Source organism: Petaurus breviceps, unplaced genomic scaffold, assembly GCF_028583685.1.
Source record: "Petaurus breviceps papuanus isolate PSGF00001 unplaced genomic scaffold, PetGlider_PUasm1.0 90696, whole genome shotgun sequence".
NCBI lineage: Eukaryota > Metazoa > Chordata > Mammalia > Diprotodontia > Petauridae > Petaurus > Petaurus breviceps.
In genome coordinates this window covers 4,418,027-4,441,822 of record NW_027187314.1, presented here as the reverse complement: position 1 = coordinate 4,441,822, position 23,796 = coordinate 4,418,027, and the positions used below count along the sequence as shown (strand labels likewise).

General features: G+C 35.1%; 1 pseudogene; it reads right to left on the bottom strand.

The window, feature by feature from the left end:
- Positions 1-9,584: 9,584 nt before the first annotated feature.
- On the bottom strand, positions 9,585-10,732 carry LOC138144278 (endophilin-B1 pseudogene; annotated as a pseudogene).
- Between the last annotated feature and the right edge of the window lie 13,064 nt (positions 10,733-23,796).

Here is a 23,796-nt window from a genome sequence, read left to right as displayed (position 1 = left end):
AAGAGAAATAAAAAAGTCAGTGGGGAAACTCATTTGGAACCTGATGAGAAAAGAGCCTTTTCCAGCACCTGCCGACAGGGTGGTGGAAGTGGTGGTGGTGGCTGAGGCAGCAGGGCATCTGCTTCCAGAGCTCCAGGCTCACAGATGGTGGGGGGAGCAAGCCCTTGATCAGAGGGTGTAATGGTAATCTGAAGACCCCTTTTTGTTTTGGCAAGTAAGCAGGTACTTAGGACTTAATAACTAACCAAACCTCTTCAAAAGAAACAGAAGGTATGTACTCCTTCTCCAGAAATAATAGGAAGGAGTTGACTGAAACAGGAATCTAATGTTGTGCGTATATAAGGAAAGCCCCAGAAAGGCACAGTCAGAATCTCTTGATGCACTGCAAAGGCAGAAGCAGCTGCCAGGAGGAGGATGAAGAGGAGCACAGGAGCCCCCTCCCCCCAGGCTGGATGAGGTGATTCTGATATTTTGAACAAGCTGCAGAAGATTGAGAAAGCATGAACAGGATACAGGGACTTTGAATGTTTCTGGCTTGGTTGAGGCTTAAATTCCTGGGAGCAGTAATTGTGAACAATTTGACATGGACTGGGGCCTGTGAACTTCAGTGTGAAACAGGACGTAGCCAGAGGAGCAGAACAAGAAAGTGGATGCTGCCTACCATTGAACCCAGGTGACAGTCTGATGAATCCAGGTAGAATCTGAAACCATGGAAGGGGGGATCCAGGGAATCTGAGAATTGGCCCCAGGTCAAGATGAAAAGACCTCTCTGTGCATACTGAGTAATCATGAAATTTTAGTTTACTAATGACTTTAGGTTGGAAGATTTGTGTATTTTCTAATGATTGTACTTAGGGATTAATGATACTTAGTAATTGACTGCTGAATAAGTGGTTGATTGAGTTAATTTACTGTGCTCCATGAGGGGAAGACTTTGACTGTTGTACTCTGAGATGATCATTTTTTGTTCTAACTATTCTGACCACTTTAGTGAAAACTATGTGGCCATTTTAATGATAAGCTTTGGTGAATACGGTATTGTGATTTTATGTGATAAGTTGTAATATTATAAATGCTGCACCGTGATTTTCTGTGAATGTTTTGCTTTGATTTGTTATGGGATAATTAGTGTTCATTATACTGTGTAATCAGAATCTTAAAAGCTGTTCACAGTAGCATTCTTCTGGAAAGCTGCTCATGCATGGCACTACAGGGGGCAATTGCAGAATCTTTGCTTGTGCTGAGGAAGGGTGCTCTTGCTTTGACCTGCTTGGATCTAGGTCACAGGCTTGGTGTGGTGAGGAGGAAGGCTGGTGTGGCATAGCTTGTGCTGGCTGTGGAGAGTAATGCTCTGCATGGTTATGAGCAAGGTACTTAGAAGTACTTGAGACAACAGCTGTGCAAAACTTCAGAAATTTGTGATACAGAACTCTCCACTTTGGAAGCAAAGTTTTACTGTGGCAAAGAGCTCAAAAGTTAAGTAATTGACTGGCAAAATGAGCAAACAGAGGAAGAGCAATCAGACTATAGATATAGAACCAGAAGAAGACAACAAAGAAAAAAAATCCTATATCAAAAGTCTCCAAGAAAAATATGAATTGGTCTGAGGTCATGGAAGAGGTATAAAGGATTTTGAAAATGAAGAGAAGAGGGAAAATAGGGAAGAGAAAGGACAATGATGAAAGAAAATCATGAAAAATGATTCAACAGCTTGCTAAGGAAACCCAAAAAGTACTGAAGAAAATAACACCTAAAATAAAAAGACTAACTAAAAATGTCAAACAAGTCCAAAAACCTAATGAGGAGAAAATGCTTTATAAATCAGAATTGGCCACATGGAAAGGGAAGTTCAAAAGTTCAATGAAGAAAATAATTTGTTTAGAGTTATAATGGAGCAAATGGAAGTGAATTACTGTATGAGAAATCAAGATATTATTAAACAAATCCAAAATAATGAAAAAAAGAAGACAATGTAAAATATATCATTGGAAAAAACACTGATCTGTAAAATACAGGAGAGATAATTTTAAAATTAGTGGACTACTTGAAAGCCATGATTAGAAAATGAGCCTAGACATGATCTTTCAAGAAATTAACAAGAAAAACTGTCCTGATAAGCAAGAACCATGGGTACAATAGAAATCAAAAGAATATACCAATCACCTCTTGAAAAAAAAAGAGCTCTAAAAGAAAACTGCTAGGAATATTATGGAAAATTTTCAGAGTTCTCAGGTCAAGGAGAAAATATTACCAACAGTTACAAAGAAACAATTTTAGTTTTCTGGAAACACAATCAGGATGCCACAAGATCTAGCTGCTTCTTCATTAAGGAATTGTAAGTCCTGGAATAAGATATTCTAGAAGTCAATAGAGCTAGGATTAAAACCAAGAATCACCTACCAAGGAAAACTGGGAATAATACTTCAGGGGGAAATATTGTCATTTAATGAAGTAGAGGATTTTCAAGGATACTTGATGAACAGACCAGAAATGAACAGAAAATTTGGCTTTCAAATACAAGAATGAAGAGAAGCATGAAAAGGTAAACAAGAAAGAGATACCATAAGGGACTTATTAATGTTAATTAGCTTACATTTCTACATGGAAAAATGATATTTGTAACTCATGAGACTTTTTTCAGTATTAGAATAGTTTTAAAGTACATATATACACACATACATACATATATTTATAAACACATACATATATTTATACACATATATATACATATTTATGTATATTCATATTATGTATGTATATATGTGTATGTATGCATATGAATATGAAGGGATATGATCTAAAAATAATATTAAGATGTGAGAGAGGAATATATTGGGAGAATAAAGGGAGAGAGAGAATTGGGTAAATTATCTCACATAAAAGAGGCAAAAGAACATTTTTATGATGGATGGGAAGAACAGGAAGGTGAAAGGGAATGGGTCTACCTTACACTCATTGGATTTGGCTTAAGGAGGGATTACCATACATAATAAATTGTGTGTATCCCCCTACAGGAAAATAGGGGGGAAGAGGTTAAGGGGGTGGGAGAGATAGAGGGGCGTGCAGATTGGGGGAAGGTGTAGTCAGAAGCAACCACTTTTGAAAAGGGACAGGGTAAAAGGAGCAAGTAGAAGTAATGGGGAATGGGATAGGATGGAGGGAAATATTGTTAGTTTTTTACAACATTGCTACTATGGAAATGTTTTGCAAAACTGCACATGTGAGAACTCTACACAATTCCTTGTTGTCTCAGTTTGGGTGGGTGAGGAGGGAAGAAGGGAGAAAATCTGGGATACAAAGTTTTAAAAATAATTGTTAAAAAATTGTTGGTACATGCATTCTGGAAATAAGATATTCAGGCAATGGTGTATAGAAATACATATTGACTTAAGAGATAGTAAGGGTGAAGGAGGTAAGGGGTGGGATAGGTGGAAATATATGAGTACAGACTGGAGAAATGAGAAATCAGTATGCTTGCCACCTTGGGATTGATGGTAGGGGAGTGATGGGGAAAACATTTGGAATTCAAAATCTTGTGGAAATGAATGTTGAAACTAAAAAAATAAATAAATAAATTCTGAATTAAAAAAATTCTTCATTCAACCGGGAAATAAGATATATAGGAAATGCTGTATAGAAATCCAATTTGCCCTACAAGAAAATATGGAAAAAAGGGGGAAAGGTGAATAGTGAGGACAGAAAAAAAGAGAGGTTGGGGGAAGGACTAATCAATATGCTTGCCATCTTGAGGTAGGAAATGGGGGGCAGATGGAGAGGAAATTTGGAAATCGTTATCTTGTGGAATTGAATTTTGAAAAGTAAAATATGCTAATAAGTATTTAATTAAAAAGTAAAAAATATAAAACAACTGAACTAGAAAATAAAGGATATTAAATAAAAGAATCATTGCATCATCAGAAAATCATGACGAAAATTTTGATATTGTGTTTTGAAAAATCATCAAGGAAAATTCCCAAACTCCATTAGAACCAAATGACAAAGTATAATATATATATATAAAAATAAATATAAATAATCCATTCTTAATCTCCTAAACTGAAACTCAAATTTGAATTTCCATCTATGCTATAATCACAAATTAGTGTTTGTAGTTCAAAGGCAATCTATAAAAAGAAATAACGAAAAAAGAAACACTTTGGAGATATTGGTATTATTTCCCAAGACTTGGAAGCTACAATAATAACAAAGATGAGAGGTTGGAATACAATATTCCAAAGGGCAAAAGATAAAGACTTTAAGCCAAAAACAATAAAATCCAATAAAATAGTGTTATTATATAAAAAAGATAAGATAATTAATGAAATGGAATAAATTCCAAGCATTCCTCAAGAGAAGTCCAAAATTGAATAGAAAATTGAAAATGTGAACACAAGAGTAAACATAAGTATAAAAAAGTATTTCTTAATCATTTTGAGGGAATGATGTGAGGCATTATTTACATATTTATAAGAGGAAACAAAACAAATTTTTGGAAATCTGGATAGCTATTTGTCAGGAATAAAGAATAGACCAAAATCTGAACTTATATACTAAATCAAATGTAAGAAGCTTATATATCTTAGGTATTAAAAATATGGTATAATAAAAAAGCATATATAACCCCAACTATAGAGAATGGAAAAAGTCCATAACAAAAAAAAAAAAGAAATTAAAATGATACCCAAAGGTAAAATTCACAATTCTTGACCCAAAATATTCTTCAAAAAAATTTGTACAAAGATAACAGTTCACTTAAAATTAGAAGGAAAACCATTAACTCAGGAGAACCAATATTTGCAGTCTTTCTCTGATAAAGACATTTATGAACAGATTCACATTCATAAAAGAAGTGTTTCCCAATAGATAAATGATTAAAGAATCTAAATTCAAGAGGGAAAAAAATGATCTATCAAAAATCACAAGAGGAAAAAATTATCCAGCAAATAAATATTCATCAGTGTTATCAAAATTAAAGCAACTCTGAGGCTTCACTTTGTAATCATCATATTGAAAAAAAATGTGAAAATTGGAAAAAAATAATTATTGACAAAGTAATTACTGAAAAGTATATACCACTGTCTGTGGGTCTATGAATTACTCCAACCATTTTGGAAAACAATTTGGAACTATACTCCCAAATTAATTAAACTTAAAACTCTAAAAAGTGACTACTATGGCCTAGGTATGGCATAATATAACCCTGTATAGTGTTTTATAATAATCATTATTTTATGGATAAGGAAGGTGAAATTGAGGTAGTTTAAGTGACTTACCTAGGGTTATATGGACTGGTATCTAAAGCATAATTTAAACTCAGATCATCTTACCTACAAGTCTAATGCTGTCTCCCGGGCTTCATCTAGAAGACTCTATGGCTGGCTCCTTGTATCTCTACAACTGCTAGACTCAGCTTCTTTGTGTCTTTGTACTTTCTTTGTGTGTTTTTTTTTTAATTTATTAATTCATTTATTTTTTTTGTTTGTTTTAGACATCAACTTCCATAAGTTTTAAATTTTCTCCTCCTCCTTCCCCCCTTCCTCCCCAAGAGAGTATGTACTCTGAAATAGGATTTACCACATACATTCCTATTAAACACATTTTCACATTAGTCATGTTACATAGAAGAATGATAATGAATGGCAGAAACCATGAGAAAGAAAATGAAACTAAGTAAAACAAAAAATAAAATAATTTGCTTCATTTTGTGTTCCAACTCCTTAGTTCTTTCTCTGGATGTGGATGGCTTTTTCCATCATGAATCCTTTGGAATTGTTTTAAGTTCTTGCATCGCTGAGAAGGGCTCAGGCTATCAACATCAGTCACTGCACGCTGTGTCTGTTACTGGTTTTCTGGTTCTGCTCACTTTACTGAGCATCAGTTCATATAACTCTTTCTAGCTTTTTCTGAAGTCCACCTGCTCTTCATTTCTTACAATGCAATAGTATTCTGTTACATTCATATACCACAGCTTGTTCAGTCTTTCCTCAACTGATGGGCAGCCTTCACTTTCCAGTTCTTGGCCACCACAAAAAGAGTTTCTATAAATATTTTTGCATACATGGTCCTGTCCCTATTTGTATAATCTCTTTAGGATACAACCCTAGAACCAGTATTGCTGAGTCAAAGGTCATGCACACATTTTTATAACCCTTCGGCAATAGCTCCAAATTGCTCTCCAGAAAGGTTGGATCAGCTCACAGCTCCACCAACAATGTAATAGTGTTCAAACTTCCCCACATCTTTTCTAGCATTTATAATTTCCCTGTATTTTCATGTTAGCCAATCTGATAGGTATGATGTGGTAACTCAGAGTTGTTTTGATTTTCATCTCTGTGATAAATAGTGAAAAATCCTCTGTTTTGTATTCAAAGCCCTTTATAACCTGCCCCTCACTTCCAATCTTGTTCCACCACCACCATCACATATTGACCTTGCCATTTCTCAAGGGACTCCATCCCTAGACTCTGGAGATAGTCACTGAATCTCCCCATGGCTAGAATTCTCTTCTTCCTAATCTCTATTTCCTGGCTTTCTTTGGATTTCACTAAAGCTCAACTAAAATCTCAAGGATTCTTACAAGAAGACTTTTCCAATCTCCCTTAATTCTAGAGCCTCCCCTATACTGATTATTGCTAATGTATCACCTGTTCTGGGTTGTTTCCTTGCCTCCCCAATTAAACTGTGATCCCTTTGAAGGCAGGGATTATCTTATGTCTATCTTTGTATCCCTAGCACTTAGCTCAGAGCCTGGCACAAGCCACAGAGTGGCTTAATTTTTTTTTTCAGTTTTTTAAAAACTTTCTTTTCTTTCATTGTATTTTATTTATTTTTAGTTAATGGTATTCATTTCTACAAGATTTTGAGTTGCACATTTTCTCCCCGTCTTTCCACGATGCACCACCCCAAAACAGCAATCCCACTGAATAACCCCTTAAGCAATCTCCTCTTTCCTATATTCTCCACCATCCACCCTCTGACATTCCAGTAGGGCAAGATGGATCTGATTACCCCAGTGCTTGTATATCTTATTTCCCCGATGCATGTTAATAATAATAATAATTATTATTATTATTTTCTTAAACATTTTATTTTAAATTATACCTTCTTTCCCTTCTTCTCTAATCATCCACCTTTACTGGGAAGATAAGCAATAAAGGATAGGTTGTACATGTGCACTTACACAAAACATTTCCATAGTGGATATGTGTAATGGAAATGGAAATTTTTAAGATCTTCCCTGCCCCTAGGCTTAAGTGCACCTGGAGCCTAGGGTGGAAGGCTTGTTTTTCAGTAGATACTTTTTGATTGGCCAGTGGGTCCAGAAGGTTGTTACATTCTCTGAGCCAGGAGGAGGCTATATAAACGCTGATTTGAGGCTTTGTTTTGGGGGGCTCACTTTGAGAAGTGTTCTGTGATTTGATCAGATGAAACTATGGGAAGCCTTTGTTGAGAGCCCCCAGGCTTTGAAAAACCCAGATGTTGATTTGGTATGGATATAATGGTTGGTCAGTTTCGAAACTGTCTACTTGATCGGTTTCTCTGTCTTGATAATTCTGTCTGTATATTCTGAAGTTCTGGGTGCTGACCTTTGCCCCCTGAACTAGGTAAACGATATATGTTTAACTGATTAAAGTAAGCTTGTTAACCCATTTTGAGTGTCTTTCCTTTATCAAAGCAGATCCAAGGACCTTTGTTAGCAGCCACCCTGGGGACGCTGGGGTGCTTGCTGGTACTATATAGTGAAAGCCTGACTATATGTCCATCCATCCTATCCTGCCCCTCACTTGTTCTATTTTTCTTTTACTTTGACCGTGTTTTCAAAAGTGTGTGCTTCTAACTACCCTCCCCTCCTCAATTTGCCTTAACATCATCCTCCTTGTAATTCCCTTCCTCCTTACTTTTCAGTAGGTTAAGGTACCCAATTTAGTGTGTATGTCATGCCCTCCTTAATCCAAATTCAATGGGAGTAAGTTTAAAGCATTTCCTTTCACCTTCCTGTTCTTCCCCTCCACTGTAATCATTTTGCCTAGCTTCTTTTATGTGAGATAACCCTATTCTATCTCTCCCTATCTCCTCTTATTATATTCATCTCTCAAATTTTAATATTATTTTTAGATATCATCCCTTCCTATTCAATTTATCCTGTTAACTCTATGTATACATATAAACATATACAGAAATCCTCACATACACACACATGTATTTATGCACACATATACCTTCCTATATATTTATACTTACACACACACATACAAATTCCCTTTTACTAAACTCATACTGAGAAAAGTTTCATAAGTTAAAATTATCATTTTACTTTTTTAAATTTTGTTATCTTTATTATTTGTTTACTTTTAGTTTTCAGGGTTCAGATCTGCAAATACTTTCACATTAGACATTAGTCAGGTTATAAAGAAGGATTGTATCAGATGGAATGAACAATGGGAAAGAAGAAACAAAACCAAACAAGAAAAAAAAAGGAGGTAGTTTTTTTTTTTTTTCCCCATCTGGATTAAACTCAGTTCTTTCTCTGGTTGTAGACATCTCTCTGCATCATTAGTCTTTTGGGGTTGACTTATAATGCTGCATTGCTGAGAAAAGTCCAGTCTATAAAAGTTGGTTGTCACACATACATTGTGTCTGTAATTGTGTACAAAATTCTTCTGGCTCTGCTCTTCTCACTCAGCATTGGTTCGTATAAGCCTCTCCAGGTAAATATCAACTCCATCTAGTCCTTGTTCCTTATAGCACAATAGTATTCCATTAAATGCATATAAAACAATGTGTTCAGGCATTCCCCAATTGATGAGCACCCCTTTAATTTCCAATTCTTTGCCACCACAAAAAGACCTGCCATAAATATTTTTGAACATACGGGTCTTCCTCCCACTTCTATGATCTCTTTGGGATACAGACCTAAAAGTGGTATTGCTGGGTCAAAGGGTATGAAATTATTTATAGACCTTTAGGCATAATTCAAGATTGTTCTCCAGAATGGTTGGATCAGTTGACATCTCCACCAGAAATGGATTAGTGTTCCAATTTGTGCACATCCTCTCCAGCATTTGTCATTTTCCTGTTTTGTCATCTTAGCCAGTCTGCCTGGTGAGATGTGGTACCTGAGAGTGTTTTGATTTTCATTTATCTAATCAATAGTGATTTAGAGCATTTTTTTCATTTGTGTGTGTGTGTGTGTATATATGTATATATATATATGTATATATATATATATATATATATATCTTTAATTTTTTCCTCTGAAATGTACCTGTTCATATCTTTTGACCAAATCTCAATTGGGGAATGAATTGTATTTTAATAGATTTGATTCAATTCTCTGTATATTTTTTTTTCAATTCACAATAAATTTATTTTACATAAAGAAAAAAGCTTGCCGTTAATGAAAAATTCAGTAGAAAGAGAGAATCCTGTAAGAAAACATCCTTGGCACAAAGTAAAAAGCTCTTAACATCAAGTCTGAAGCAATGAAAAATTTACCATGCAACATTATTGGCAGAAAAGCTTAGTTCTGATGACTGGTAGTTTCTGAGTCTCTTTTAAGATATTAACACGAAAGACACTTAAACCTGCTTTACATAGTTAATCATTTATAAATATCATGTCATAACTGGTAGCCTGGATGGAGACCCCCACTTAGTTGAGCAGTTCTAAGTAAGTAATTGGTACTTTGTCCTTTTGATTTCCCCTTTCACCCATCAGCCAGTCTGAATCCATGCCAACGATACTGTACACTGTAAGATCACCTCAGCTGCGAGAAGTGATAATTCACTATTATTTGTGGCATCACAATCATAGAGAACCATGGCTTTCCTACTTCCACTGGATCCCTTCAAGTCACTGAGGGAGGGAGTAACAATTGTGCTACTTGTTGAAGGCAACAGAGAGGAAGTGAAGGCATTTGACACGGAACTTGTGGAAGCTTGATTGTTGTTAGATATGAAGGCAGATGGAAAACTCCCAAGTTGTTTCTGCAGGTGCAGCATGTACTGGTAGCACTGAGCTTAGCAAGTCATTTGGGCTTCCACAAAGTCATTCAGGCAGCGAAGATGGTGGGCATGTGTACTACTGATCCCTTCCAGAAGGAGTCTGGTATTCTGTGCTTGACTGTCAAATTCACTCTGAGTTATTCTTAATTGTTGTTCAGCTGAGGCTCTAGTCTCTGTAGTTTTTGCCTTTTTCAGTCTGGTCTTTGCTGCATCCAAATCAAGTCTCTTATTTTGCAGTAGTTTCTTTTCTTTAGCAATTGTTTTTTAATCTTCTTCTATAAAGTTTCTTAAAGGAGTAAGAAAGTATATTGCTGATGTATGAATCAGTTTTTTGTCTGCTCTTCCAATTCATTTTTGTGTTTCACCACATTTGATGAGGGCATTACCATACGCAATTCCAGGGCCAAACTCATTCCCTGCATCAGTAATGTATTGACCTAAGAGTTCTTGGTTGTTTATACAACTTGGAGCGTTTTTATCCAACTTCTCCTAAACAAACTCTTCTATTCTAGCATTGAGATTTGGCAGCCACACCACCTCTGTTTGCTTCATAATTTTTTTTTTTATGTCCACTGTTTGGTGCATTCAGCTTAACTAAGAAGATTCTCTAAGTGAGCATCCAATTCAGTCTTCTCCGCCTGACCAAGCTTTTCTTCTGTGAACTGCACCACGCCGCTGAGGAAGGTGCCTGTTTCTGCCTCCAGCTTCTTCACCTTGAAATCCATGTTGCTCACTCAGGGCTGGAGCCAAAGGCAGAGCCAGAGTGGGCGGAGCCACCTCCGCTGCCACCACCACCGGCTCACAGGGAGCAGGGAGTGGTGCGTGGGAGGCAAGGGCGGGGCCTGGCCCTGGAGAGGAAAGAAGCTGTGCAAGGGGAGGGGAGGGAATGGAAGGGGAGGGGAGAGGAAACACCAATTCTTTGTATATTTTAGAAATAAATTCTTTATCAGAGGCCTAGGCTGTAAAAGTTCTTTCCCAATTCCCTCATAATCTTGGTTACATTGGCTTTGTTTGTACAGAAGCTTTTCAATTTAATGTAATCAAAATTATCCATTTTGAATTTTGTAATTCTCTCTAATTCTTGGTTGGTCATAACTTTTTCCAGTCCACAAATCTGAAAGGTAAACTATTCCTTGCTTTCCCAGATTGCTTACAGTATCAGTCCGTATACCTAGATCATGCACCCATTTTGATTTGATTTTGGTATATGGTGTTAGATAATGGTCTAAGCCCAGTTTCTGCCATACTATATTCCAGTTTTCTGAGAAGTTTTTGTCAAGTACTGAGTTGTTATCCCCAAAACTGTGGTTTTTGGATGTATCAAACAGTAGAATACTATATTCATTGACTGCTAAGTCTCATGTACCCAATCTATTCCATTGATCTACTATTCTATTCCTCAGCTAATACCAAGTAGTTTTGAGGATTGCTGCCTTATAATACATATTAAAATCTGCTACAGGTAGTCCACCTTCCCTAGCATTTCTTTTCATTAATTCCCTTGATATTCTGGACCTCTTGTTCTTCCAAATGAATTTTGTTACTATTTTTTCTATCTCTATAAAGTAGTTTTTTTGGTAAATTGTTTGGTATTGCACTAAATATATAATTTAATTTAAGTAAAATTGTCATTTTTATTATATTAACTTTACCCAGTCATGAGCCAGTGATGTTTTTCCAAATAGTTAGATCTGATTATTTGTGTTAAAACTTTTTTGTAGTTGTGTTCATATAGGTCCTGGGTTTGTTTTGGCAGGTAGATTCACAATGATTTTATAATGTCTATGGTAACATTAAATGGGATTTCTCTTTCTATCACTTGCTGTTGAATTTCATTAGAAATATACAGAAATGCTAAGGATTTATGTGGGTTTATTTTATATCCTGAAACTTTGCCAAATGTATTTATTGTCTCAAGTAGTTTTTTTTTCCTTAATTCTATAGGATTATCTAAGTATGTCATCATATAATCTGCAAAGAGTGATAGCTTAGTCTCTTTTTTGCCTAATTTGTTTCCTTTGATTTATTTTTTCTTCTCTAATTGCTACATTTCTATAACCAGATTGAATAAGAAGGGTAATAGTGGACACCCTTGTTTCATCCCTGATCATATTGGAAATGCTTCTAGCTTATCCCCATTACATACAATACTTTCTGATGGCTTTAAATAGATGCTACCTATTATTTTAAGAAAGGCTACATTTATACCTATAATTTCTAGTGTTTTTAATAGGAATGGATGTTGTAGTTTGTCAAAAAATTTTTCTCCAACTATTGAGACTGTCATATGGTTTTTGCTAGATTTATTGTTGATATACTCAATTATACTGATAGTTTTCCTAATGTTAAACCATTCTTGCATTGCTGGAATAAATCCTAACTGATCAAAGTGTATTTTTCTTGTGATAAGTTGCTGTAGTCTTTTTGATAATATTTTATTTAAATTTATTGCATCTATATTCATGAGGAAAAATGGTCTATAATTTTCTTTTTCTATTTTATTTCTTCCTGATTTAGGTATCAGTACCATATTTGTGTCATAAAAAAGAATTTGATAGCACTCCTTCACTAATTTTCCCAAATGTTTTGAAGAGTATTGGAATCAATTGTTCCTCAAATGTTTCATAGAATTCACTAGTAAATCCATCTGTCTCTGGAGATTTTTTCCTGCGCAGTTCACTGATGATTTGTTTGATTTCTTTATCTCAGATGCAGTTATTTAAGTAATTTACTTCTGCTTCAGTTAACCCCAGCAACTTATGTTTTTGTAAATATTCATCCATTTCACCAAGATTGTCAAATTTATGTGCATGCAATTTGGCAAAATAATTCTTCATTATTGTTTTAATTTCCTCTTCATTGGAGTTTGATTCACCTTTTTAATTTTTATACTTATGCTTTGCTTTTCTTCTTTCTTTTTTATCACATTGCTAAAGGCCTATTCAATTTATTTTTTTTTCATGAAAGCAGCTCTTAATTTTATTCATTAATTCAACAGTTTTCTTAATTTCAATTTTATAAATCTCTCCTTTGGCTTTCAGTATTTTTAATTTAGTATTTAATGGGTGTTTTTCAATTTGTTCTTTTTCTAGCTTTTTCAATTGCATGATCAATTCATTGACCTCCATTTTTTTCTAATTTGTCATATATTCATTCAGGGAAATAAAACTTTTTCTAAGAACTGCCTTTGCTGCATCTGACAAATTTTGGTATGTTGTCTCATTAGTGTTATTCTCTTGAATGAAGTTATTGATTGTTTCTATAATTTCTTGCTTGAATCACTCATTCTTTTTTTTTAATTTGTTTGTTTCCTTTTAATTTACAGGATTCAATTCCACAATTCCTTGAATTTCACATTTTGTCCCCCTCTCTCCCCTCCCCCCCATGGCGTCTTATAATCAAGTATAGGATCTGTAGATACTTTCACATTATACAATGGTCAGGTTATAAGGATTGTACCAGCTGGGATGAAAAATGGTATAGAGGACATAAAATCAAATAAGAGAACAAAAAAATATCAGGTATTTTGCTTCCACCTGGATATAAATTTAGTTCTTTCTACTTCTTTCTCTGGATGCACGTTTTTCTCTCCATCATGTGTCTTTTGGGATTGACTTATATCCCTGCGTTGTTGAGAAGAGTCCAGTCTATCAAAGTTGGTCATCACACATATGTTGTGTCCATAATTGTGTACGAATTCCTCCTGGTTCTACTCTTCTCACTCAGCATCAGTTCTTTTAAGCCTCTCCAGGTAAATATGAAGACCGCCTGCTCCCCATTTCTTATAGCACAATAATATTCCATAACATGCATATACCACAACTTGTTCAGCCATTCCCCAATTGATGGACACCCCCTTAATTTCCAATTCTTTGCCACAACAAAAAGAGCTGCTATCAACATTTTTGTACATATGGGTCTTTCTCCCATTTCTATGATCTCTTTGGGATATAACCCTAGGAGTGGTATTGCTGGATCAAAGGGTATGAAAGTATTTATAGCCCTTTGGGCATAGTTCCAGATTGCTCTCCAGAAAGGCTGGATCAGTTCACAGCTCCACCAACAATGCATTAGTGTTCCAGTTTGCCCACATCCTCTCCAGCATTTGTCATTTTCCTGTTTTGTCATCTTAGCCAATCTGACTGGTGAGATGTGGTAACTCAGTGTTGTTTTGATTTGCATTTCTCTACTCAATAGGGAATTTCTTCATGTGCTTATAGATAGCTTTAATTTCTTTCTCTGAAAACTGCCTGTTCATATCCTTTGACCATTTATCAATTGGGGAATGACTTGTATTCTTATAAATTTGACTCAGTTCTCTGTATATTTTAGAGATGAGTCCTTTGTCAGAGACATAGGTTGTAAAGATTCTTTCCCAATTTCCCACCTCCCTCTTAATCTGGGTTACATTGGCTTTATTTGTACAGAAATTTCTCAACTTCATGTAGTCAAAATTATCCATTTTACATTTTACAATGTTCTCTAATTCCTGTTTCGTCATAAAGTCATTCCCTCTCCACAAGTCTGATAGATAAACTATTCCTTGTTTTAGCAGACTGCTTACAGTATCAACCTTTATACCTAGATCATGAACCCATTTAGACTTGATTTTGGTATATGGTGTTAGATAATGATCTATGTCCAGTTTCTGCCATACTTTATTCCAGTTTTCCCAGCAGTTTTTGTCAAATAGTGAGTTCTTATCCCAAAAACCAGGGTCTGGGGGTTTTGGGGATAAGAACTCACTATTTGACAAAAACTGCTGGGAAAACTGGAATATAGTATGGCAGAAACTGGACATAGATCATTATCTAACACCATATACCTATTGAACTAATAAATAAAACCAAGAGCTGATTTTATGAAAAAACCAACAAAATTGATAGACCCTTAGTCAATATGATAAAAAAAAAGAAAGAAGAAAACCAAATTATGAGTATCAAAAATGAAAAGGGTGAATCTACCTCCAATGAAGAGGAAATCAAAACAATAATTAGGAATTATTTTTCCCAATTGTATGCACATAAATTTGACAATGTTAGGGAAATGGATGAATATTTAGAAACATACAAGTTGCCCAGATTAACTGAAGAGGAAGTAAATTACTTAAATAATCCCATCTCATAAAAAGAAATTGAACAAGCCATCAGTCACCTCCCTAGGAAAAAATCTCCAGGGCCAGATGGATTCACTAGTGAATTATACCAAACATTTAAAGAACAATTGATTCCAATACTCTACAAATTATTTGGGAAAATTAGTGAAGAAGGAGTCCTCCCAAATTCTTTTTATGACACAAATATGGTACTGATACCTAAATCAGGAAGAGATAAAACAGAGAATGAAAATTATAGACCAATCTCCCTCATGAATATAGATGCAAAAATTCTAAATAAAATACTAGCCAAAAGACTACAGCAACTTATCTCAAGAATAATACACTTTGATCAGGTAGGATTTATTCCAGGAATGCAAGGATGGTTTAATATTAGGAAAACCATCAGTATAATTGATCATATCAACAATAAAACTAGCAGAAGCCACATGATCATCTCAATAGATGCAGAAAAGGCTTTTGACAAAATACAACATCCATTCCTATTAAAAACATTAGAAAGTATAGGAATGAATGGAGCCTTCCTTAAAATAATAGGTAGCATCTATTTAAAGCCATCAGCAAGTATTATATGTAATGGGGAGAAGCTGGAAGCATTTCCCATAAGATCAGGGGTGAAACAAGGGTGTCCACTATCACCCCTCTTATTCAATCTGGTACTAGAAATGTTAGCAGTAGCAATTAGAGAAGAAAAAGAAATCAAAGGAATCAAGTTAGGCAAAGAAGAGACCAAGCTATCACTCTTTGCAGATGATATGATGATATACTTAGAGAATCCTAGAGAATCAAGTAAAAAACTGCTTGAGACAATAAATAAATTTGGCAAAGTTGCAGGATATAAAATAAACCCACATAAATCCTCGGCATTCCTATATATTTCCAATGAAATTCAACAGCAAGAAGTAGAAAGAGAAATCCCATTTAAAGTTACTGTAGACATTATAAAATATTTGGGAATCTACCTGCCAAAACAAACCCAGGACCTGTATGATCATAACTACAAAACACTTTTCACACAAATAAAGTCAGATCTAACTAATTGGAAAAATATCAATTGCTCATGGCTGGGTCGAGCTAATATAATAAAAATGACAATTTTACCTAAATTAAATTATATATTTAGTGCCATACCTATTAATTTACCAAAAAACTACTTTATAGAGTTAGAAAAAATAGTAACAAAATTCATCTGGAAGAATAAACGGTCCAGAATATCAAGGGAATTAATGAAAAAAAATGCTAGGGAAGGTGGACTAGCTTTACCAGATTTCAATCTGTACTATAAAGCAGCAGTCATCAACACTACTTGGTACTGGCTTAGAAATAGAGGAGTGGATCAATGGAATAGATTAGGCACACCAGAAGTCAAAGACTACAGTAAAGTATTGTTTGATTGAATCACTCATTCTTAACAAGGTAATTGATTAATTTCCAATTAGTTTTTATTCTATCTTGTCATGGCCCTTTACTGCATTTGATTTTTATTGCATCATTATTATCCAAAAAGGATGAATTTAATAGTTTTGCCTTTCTGAACTGAATTGTGAGGTTTTTATGCCCTAGTACATGGTTGATTTTTGAGTATGTACCATGAACTGCTGAGAAGAAGGTATATTTTCCCTGTTTTTTGATGTTAATCTATCTGATAGGTATGATATGGTACCTAAGAGTTGTTTGAATTTGCATTTCTCTAATCAATAGCGATTTCGAGCATTTTTTTTCATATGACTAGAGACAGCTTTAATTTCTTCATCTGAAAACTGCCTGTTCATATCCTTTGACCATTTATCAATTGGTTGATGACATGTATTCTTATAAATTTAGTTTTATTCTCTGTATGTTTAAGAAATGAGGCCTTTATCAGAGATACTGACAGTAAAAAATTGTCTCATATTCTTAATCTAATGTAATCAAAATTAAACATTTTATATTTCATACTGTTTTCTATCTCTTGATTCATCATAAATTATACTTTTCTCCACAGATCTGACAGGTAAGCTATTACTTGCTCTCCTCATTTGCTTATAGTATCAGTCTTTATTTCTAAATCATTTAACAATTTTTACTTTACATTGGTACACAATGGAAGATATTTGTCTATGCCAATTTCTGCCGTATTACTTTTCAGTTTCTTAGCAGTTTTTGTCTAATAGTGAGATCTTACCCCAGAACCTGGAGTCTTTGCATTCATCAAACAGTAGATTAACTACAGTCATTGACTACTTTGTCTGGTATACCTAAGCTATTCTACTGACTCACCACTCATTGTCTTAGCCATCACCAAGTAGTTTTGATGGCTGCTACTTAATAATGCAGTTTTAGATCTGGTAGAGCTAGATCACATTCATTTGAATTTCTTTTCCTCATATCCCCTGACATTCTAAACCTATTGTTCTTACTGATGAATTTTGTTATTGTTATTATTTTTTTTTAATTTCCATCTTCATTTGTGGTGAATTCACCTTCTTCATTTGTGATATTATTTATTTACTTTCCTTTCTTTTATTTAATCAAATCAAAGTTTAGTCTGTTTTATTGTTTTTTTTTTCATAAAACTATCTGTTCAATAGTTTCTTTAATATTAACTTTATGAATCTCTCCTATGATTTTTTTAAATTTATTAATGTGTTTGTTTCCTTTTAGTTTACAGGATTCAATTCCACAATTCCTTGAATTTCACATTTTGTCCCCTTTCCTCCCCTCCCCCCCCTATGAATTTTTGAATTTCTAATTTGATATTTAATTGATGATTTTCAATTTATTAATTTTTTAGCTTTTTTAACTGCATGTGTGCTTCTGGACTTAGGATAAATGACAGTAAGTGCCCATATAATCAAATCTTAATTCTCTTAAAAATTGTTATTTTTCTCTGCCATTACTCTTTCTGAAGTTTCAGGGTTTGTCAAAGAAGAGAAATGAGAAAAAAAAAGTGGAGTGAAGAGAAATAAACCTAGATAACATCTTCCACCTGGGGGAAAAAAGGAAATCATTAAATAATTGCTTCCAACAATGATCCACGGTCAAGTTTATTCTAAGTAGCCTTCTGCCCAGTCAGGGAACGTTCCAAAGCAATGAGATTCAACAATGACTTCTGGCACAAAAAAACAAAACAAAACAAAACAAAAAACACTTGCAAGCAGCTGTTCCCTTTCAAATACCCTGTACCACAACGACTACAATTACAACCACAACAAGTCATTTATTAATACAAAAAGAGGGCACAATCCCACCCAACAGGACTCTTAACTGGTGTATTAGTTTTTCTTTTAGTATTTAGTGAGATTTTCTTTAACATAGTGTTGTCACCACATTGTTAAACTGTTAATAAAACTGGACTGTTTTGAAATAGATTCAGAGACAGATTACAGGTTATATCAGCCCTCTTTCATTGTATCACATGTTTTATAATTTCCCTTAATGTCTCTTGGCTTTCAGCTAAACATCTAATCCTGTGTGGCCCGACTCCAAGGACAAGAAGGATCCAATGATAAAAGATTTAAAACAAGAAAATTCAATATTTGCAGTAGCATTAGTCTGAGTATCTGCAGGATGAAGATTGAAATATATATATATATATATATATAGTATTAATATAAAATATTCTATTTTACATTTGTTCATCTAAGTGATGTCTCAAAGTGAATTTTAATATAAGATGTTGGAAAGTTGAGACCAATTTTTATTGATACAAAAACAAATGTAAATGTAATGTCTGAAATTATGATATTGGCTAATAAAAATGGGTTTCTCTGTTTAGAAGAACTAAATGATATCCACTTTTGAATTCAGCTATGATTAAACTAACAGTGTTATTAAAGCATCATTACTGGTTAGCATCTAGTTACCCCTAGATGCAATTTAAATCATTAGTTCAATTTTCAAAAACTGCTTTAGACCTACATGTAATTGTGTTAAATTAAAAATCTCATGGGACAAATTGGAGTGTGTGGGGGAGAAGGAGAAAGCAATACACTGCAGGGGAGAAAAGGACACTGGTTTTGAATCTGGAATTTAGGTTAGAATCTTGACACAGCATTTACTACATATGAGATTTTGGGAAAATCATGTAAAGATTCTCTAGCCCTATTTTTTTTTTCAGTTGTAAGCCTAGAGGGCTGAAAAATATTACTTCTAAAGGTGCATCAAACTTTAAAACTATGATGCAAAAGGTTCAGTATCCAGTAAATGTAAAAGTTGATAAATTTTCAATTCATTACTACTCTATTTTAAAATCTTTCAAACTAAAAACAAAAGAAAACATAGTCACAAATAAATTTAGATTATACATAGAAATGAATATACACTAGGACCATCAACTCCCTGGGTGCAGGGATTTCATTGCCTTTTGCCTGTTTTTGCATCCCTAGTGCTCATCATGGTGCCTGACACACAGACCTTTCATAAATGTTTAGAAATTGAAGGTTTCCACTCTGATTTCTAACAATGACTGAAGTTATTACAAGTGTAGCACAGGTGAGTTTTAATTTCTGTATACTCAGTAGCATTTGGGGTGGATGTGGTTCCTCATTTAGGTGGTATTGTAAAACCTCTTTCCTATTTTCTCATCTTACTCTTTCTAACAGGTGCAGGATCATAACAGGATGCCAGACTTTGGATGTTCATTCTTTTTTCTCTCCCCTCAACTCTTCTCTGTGGTACTTGGGGGGATAAAAAATACCAATGATGCTGCAGAAACCCATCCCGGATTCTCGGCAGAACAATATACTTCTTGTCCTAACACAACTGTACAGGGAATTAGCTTCTTCACTCCTCTCTTTCCAATTAAATTTCATCCAGATCCTTGAATTCCCAGTTATGAATCAATTAAGTTGTTACTAGTTTATCATACAAATTTTACAGCCTTGAAATTTGAAAAGAGACAAGAAGAACAGTGCTGTAACATACTTTTTCATCTGATATATTAGAAATACAAAATACATAGGAAATTTTAAGTATTTGAAGTCATGGGAAGAATAAGTAATGCAGTGGTTGAAAGAGAAATATTAGGTAGGAAACAAAAAATATGACTGGAAATCACTGACCTATTAGTAAAACTCTCTACTTAGAAAAATAATAATTTAAAAAAAAAACTTTCTTTGTACTTTGTAGAGTAAGGGATATGTTTCAGCAAACCTTTAAGTAAAACAGCATAAAAAAGTCACTCATTTTGTTATCATACAGTGTACCTTTAGAGACACAGTGTTATACAGTGGAAAGAATAAAATATTTGAAGTGGCTGGGGCTCAGCATCTCATACATACCAGTTTTTATAGCCCTGAATGATTCTAATGCTCATTTCCTTCCTTATGAAAGGCAGGCAATCATAATTTTATAGGATTGATGGGAAAATTTTTATGCAGAATAATCTATCTCAACTGTCTTTGTAAAGAAAGTACTAATAGTGAAATAATCGAGGACAAATCTGAAAATCTTGCGATAAAAAACACTATCCATTCCCAGAGAAAGAATTGATGGTGTCTGAATATATATTGAAACACAATTTTTTCATTTCTTTTTTTTCCCTGGGGGTTTCTTAGACTATGTCTTCTTTTAAACCATGACTCTTATGTATATGTTCTGCATGACCACACATCTATGATCTATATTGAATTTCTTGGTGGTGAGGAGGGAAGGAGAGAATTTGGAATGCAAAGTTTTAAAAACAAATGTTAAAATTGTTTTTACTTTTAACTGGAAAAAATATTCAACTTAAATTAAATAAATCCAAATGATGTTTTGATAGTAATATATGGCTTATTTCTGCATAATAAGATCAATTCTGTTCAATCATTTTTCAGTTGTTACCAACTCTTTGTGACTCCATTTGGTGTTTTTTGCTTTCTGTTTTGTTTTGTTTTTTTCTAGCAAAGATACTGGAGTGGCTTGCCATTTCCTTCTCTGGCTCATTTTACAGATGCTCAACTGAGAAAAACAGGGTTAAGTGACTTACCCAGAGTTACACAGTTAGTAAGTATCTGAGGCCATATTTCAATTCAAGAAGATGAGCCGTACTGATTCCAAGGCTGTTGCTCTATCCACACATTATACTAGGGAAGCAATCTGTCAAATTCTATATTGTTTTAGATTAGGCTTGCTTCACACAAAAGTTTTAGGAAAGAAATGGTTCCTTTCCTTGTCATATTATTTATTTTTCCAAGAGATAGAGCCACATTCCATTAAAGACCTCACAGCAATTGTTTTAATATGTTCAACTGATGAACAAATCCAACATTTAAAATATTATATTGAATAGATGTTTAAGTTATAGGTTACAAGTATATCATAATTCTCTTTATATCAATGTATGCATAAATAGTCAATAGATAGTATAGAGAAATAGGAGAGAGAGAGAGAGAGAGAGAGAGAGAGAATGTGAGGGAGATGATTATAAACAAAAGTTAAAAAAATGACTTTATAAATTTTATCTTTTGTGTGTGTCAAAGCATCTTTTTCTATTATTTAATCTTTCCTAGTCATCATCATTTTCATTGTCCAATATAGAAACAGTGAACTCATTTTAGGTTTTTCATTTATGTTTTTCTTTTCTGTTTTACACTTGTAGCAGCAAGCACCCCAAGCGTCCTCAGGGTTTCCTGCCAATACAGGTTCTTAGATCTTCTTTGTTAAAGGAAAGCAACTCAAAATGGGTTAACAAGCTTACTTTAATCAGTCAGACATATATCATTTACCTTTTTCAGGGGAAAAGGTCAGCACCCCGAACTTCAAAGCACACAGATAGAATTATCAATACAGAAACAGATCTAGTAGACAGATTTCAAACTGTCCAACCATTACATCCATACCCAGTCAACATCTGGGTTTCAACATCTGGTTTTTTTCAAAGCCGGGGAGCTCAGGACAACGGCTTCCCAGAATCCATATCAAATCACAGAACACTTCTCAAAGTAAGCACCCAAAACAAAGCTACACATCAGGCTTACACCTCTCCTGGCTCAGAGAATGTAACAATCTTTTGGACCCACTGGCCAATCAAAAAGTATCTACTGAAAAACAAGACTCCCACCTCAGGCTCCAGGTGCACTTTAGCCTAGGGGCAGGGAAGATCTTTAAAATTTACATTCCCATTACATTCTGCCCCAAGATCTTTCATGCCCATAGCATAGTCAATTTACTTTTGAATCAGCACTCAACATCTCTTAGGTCACATTTACAATACACAGAACTAAAGTTACCAAAGTTGCCACTGGGCCTTAAACAAAGACAAAGTACATTGCATTATCACCTCAATTCAAAACCAGTTCAAATAAAGTTGGGGGGGGGGCTTCCTTCCCCTCACACAGCTCCAGCCTCCGCTTCCAAGTACAGAGAGGGGGCTGGGCAACAAAACCAAGAAGGTGGGGTCCTTGGGGGTCCAAGGCACTTCATCCCACCCACCATAGTCACAAGCCCATCCTTCCCCAGGGTCCCAAACTATGGGATGTGGCCAGGAAACACATTCAGTGCCCCTGCTTTGCTGCTCAGTTCTTATCTTTTCCTGTGGATGAATTCCGAACTCCTAGGTTCCTTCTCCTCCCGCAGGCGGCAGCCGCTCCTGGCTTCTGCCCAGGTCCCGATGCAGGTAGCTCACCATTCCTGCTCTCAGCTCAGCGAAGTCTGCATGCAGGCCATTCTTCTCTCCTGCTCCACAGCTCCACAGAGTCACAGCTACCACAACTGGGAAACAAACAATTATCCCAGCCCCCATACTTTCCTTTTACTCTGCAGATCCTGTTTGTGAAGCTATTTTGTAGCAGCAAGCACCCCAAGGGTCCTCAGGGTGGTTGCCCATACAGGTTCTTAGATCTGCTTTGTTAAAGGAAAGCAACTCAAAATGGGTTAACAAGCTTACTTTAATCAGTCAGACATATATTGTTTACCTTGTTCAGGGGAAAAGGTCAGCACCCTGAACTTCAAAGTACACACACAGAATTATCAAGACAGAAACAGATCTAGTAGACAGATTTCAAAATGTCCAACCATTACATCCATACCCAGTCAACATCTGGGATTCAACATCTGTTTTTTTTCAAAGCTGGGGGGCTCAGGACAATGGCTTCCCAGAATCCATATCAAATCACAGAACGTTTCTCAAAGTGAACCCCCAAAACAAAGCTACACATCAGGGCTTATATAGCCTTCTCCTGGATCAGAGAATGTAACAACCTTTTGGACCCACTGGCCAATCAAAAAGTATCTACTGAAAAAGAAGCCTCCCACCCCAGGCTCCAGGTGCACTTTAGCCTAGGGGCAGGGAAGATCTTTAAAATTTACATTCCCATTACAACACTTTATTGATTTATCATAGTCATTAGTTTCCATTTAGTCTATTCTAATTTTTTTTCAAAGCATTCGGGGTTAAGTAAATTGCTCAAGTTACATGGCCAGTTATTTCTGGGTGTGGTGCTGAGTATCTGAGCCCAGATTTAATCCAGGTCATCCCAACACTGGAACAGGTGCTCTTACTCTCTGTGTTACCTGGCCGCCCCTAAGCAATTGGGGTTAAGTAACTTGCTCAAGGTTACATGGCCAGGTGTTTCTGGATGGGTGCGAAGTGTCTAAGCCCGGGATTCGATCTCCAGGTCTTCTCAACACTGGAGCTGGTGCTCTTACTCTCTGTGTTACCTGGCCGCCCAGTCTACTCTAATTTTAAAGGAATCACTTTCTTCAATGAGCTTT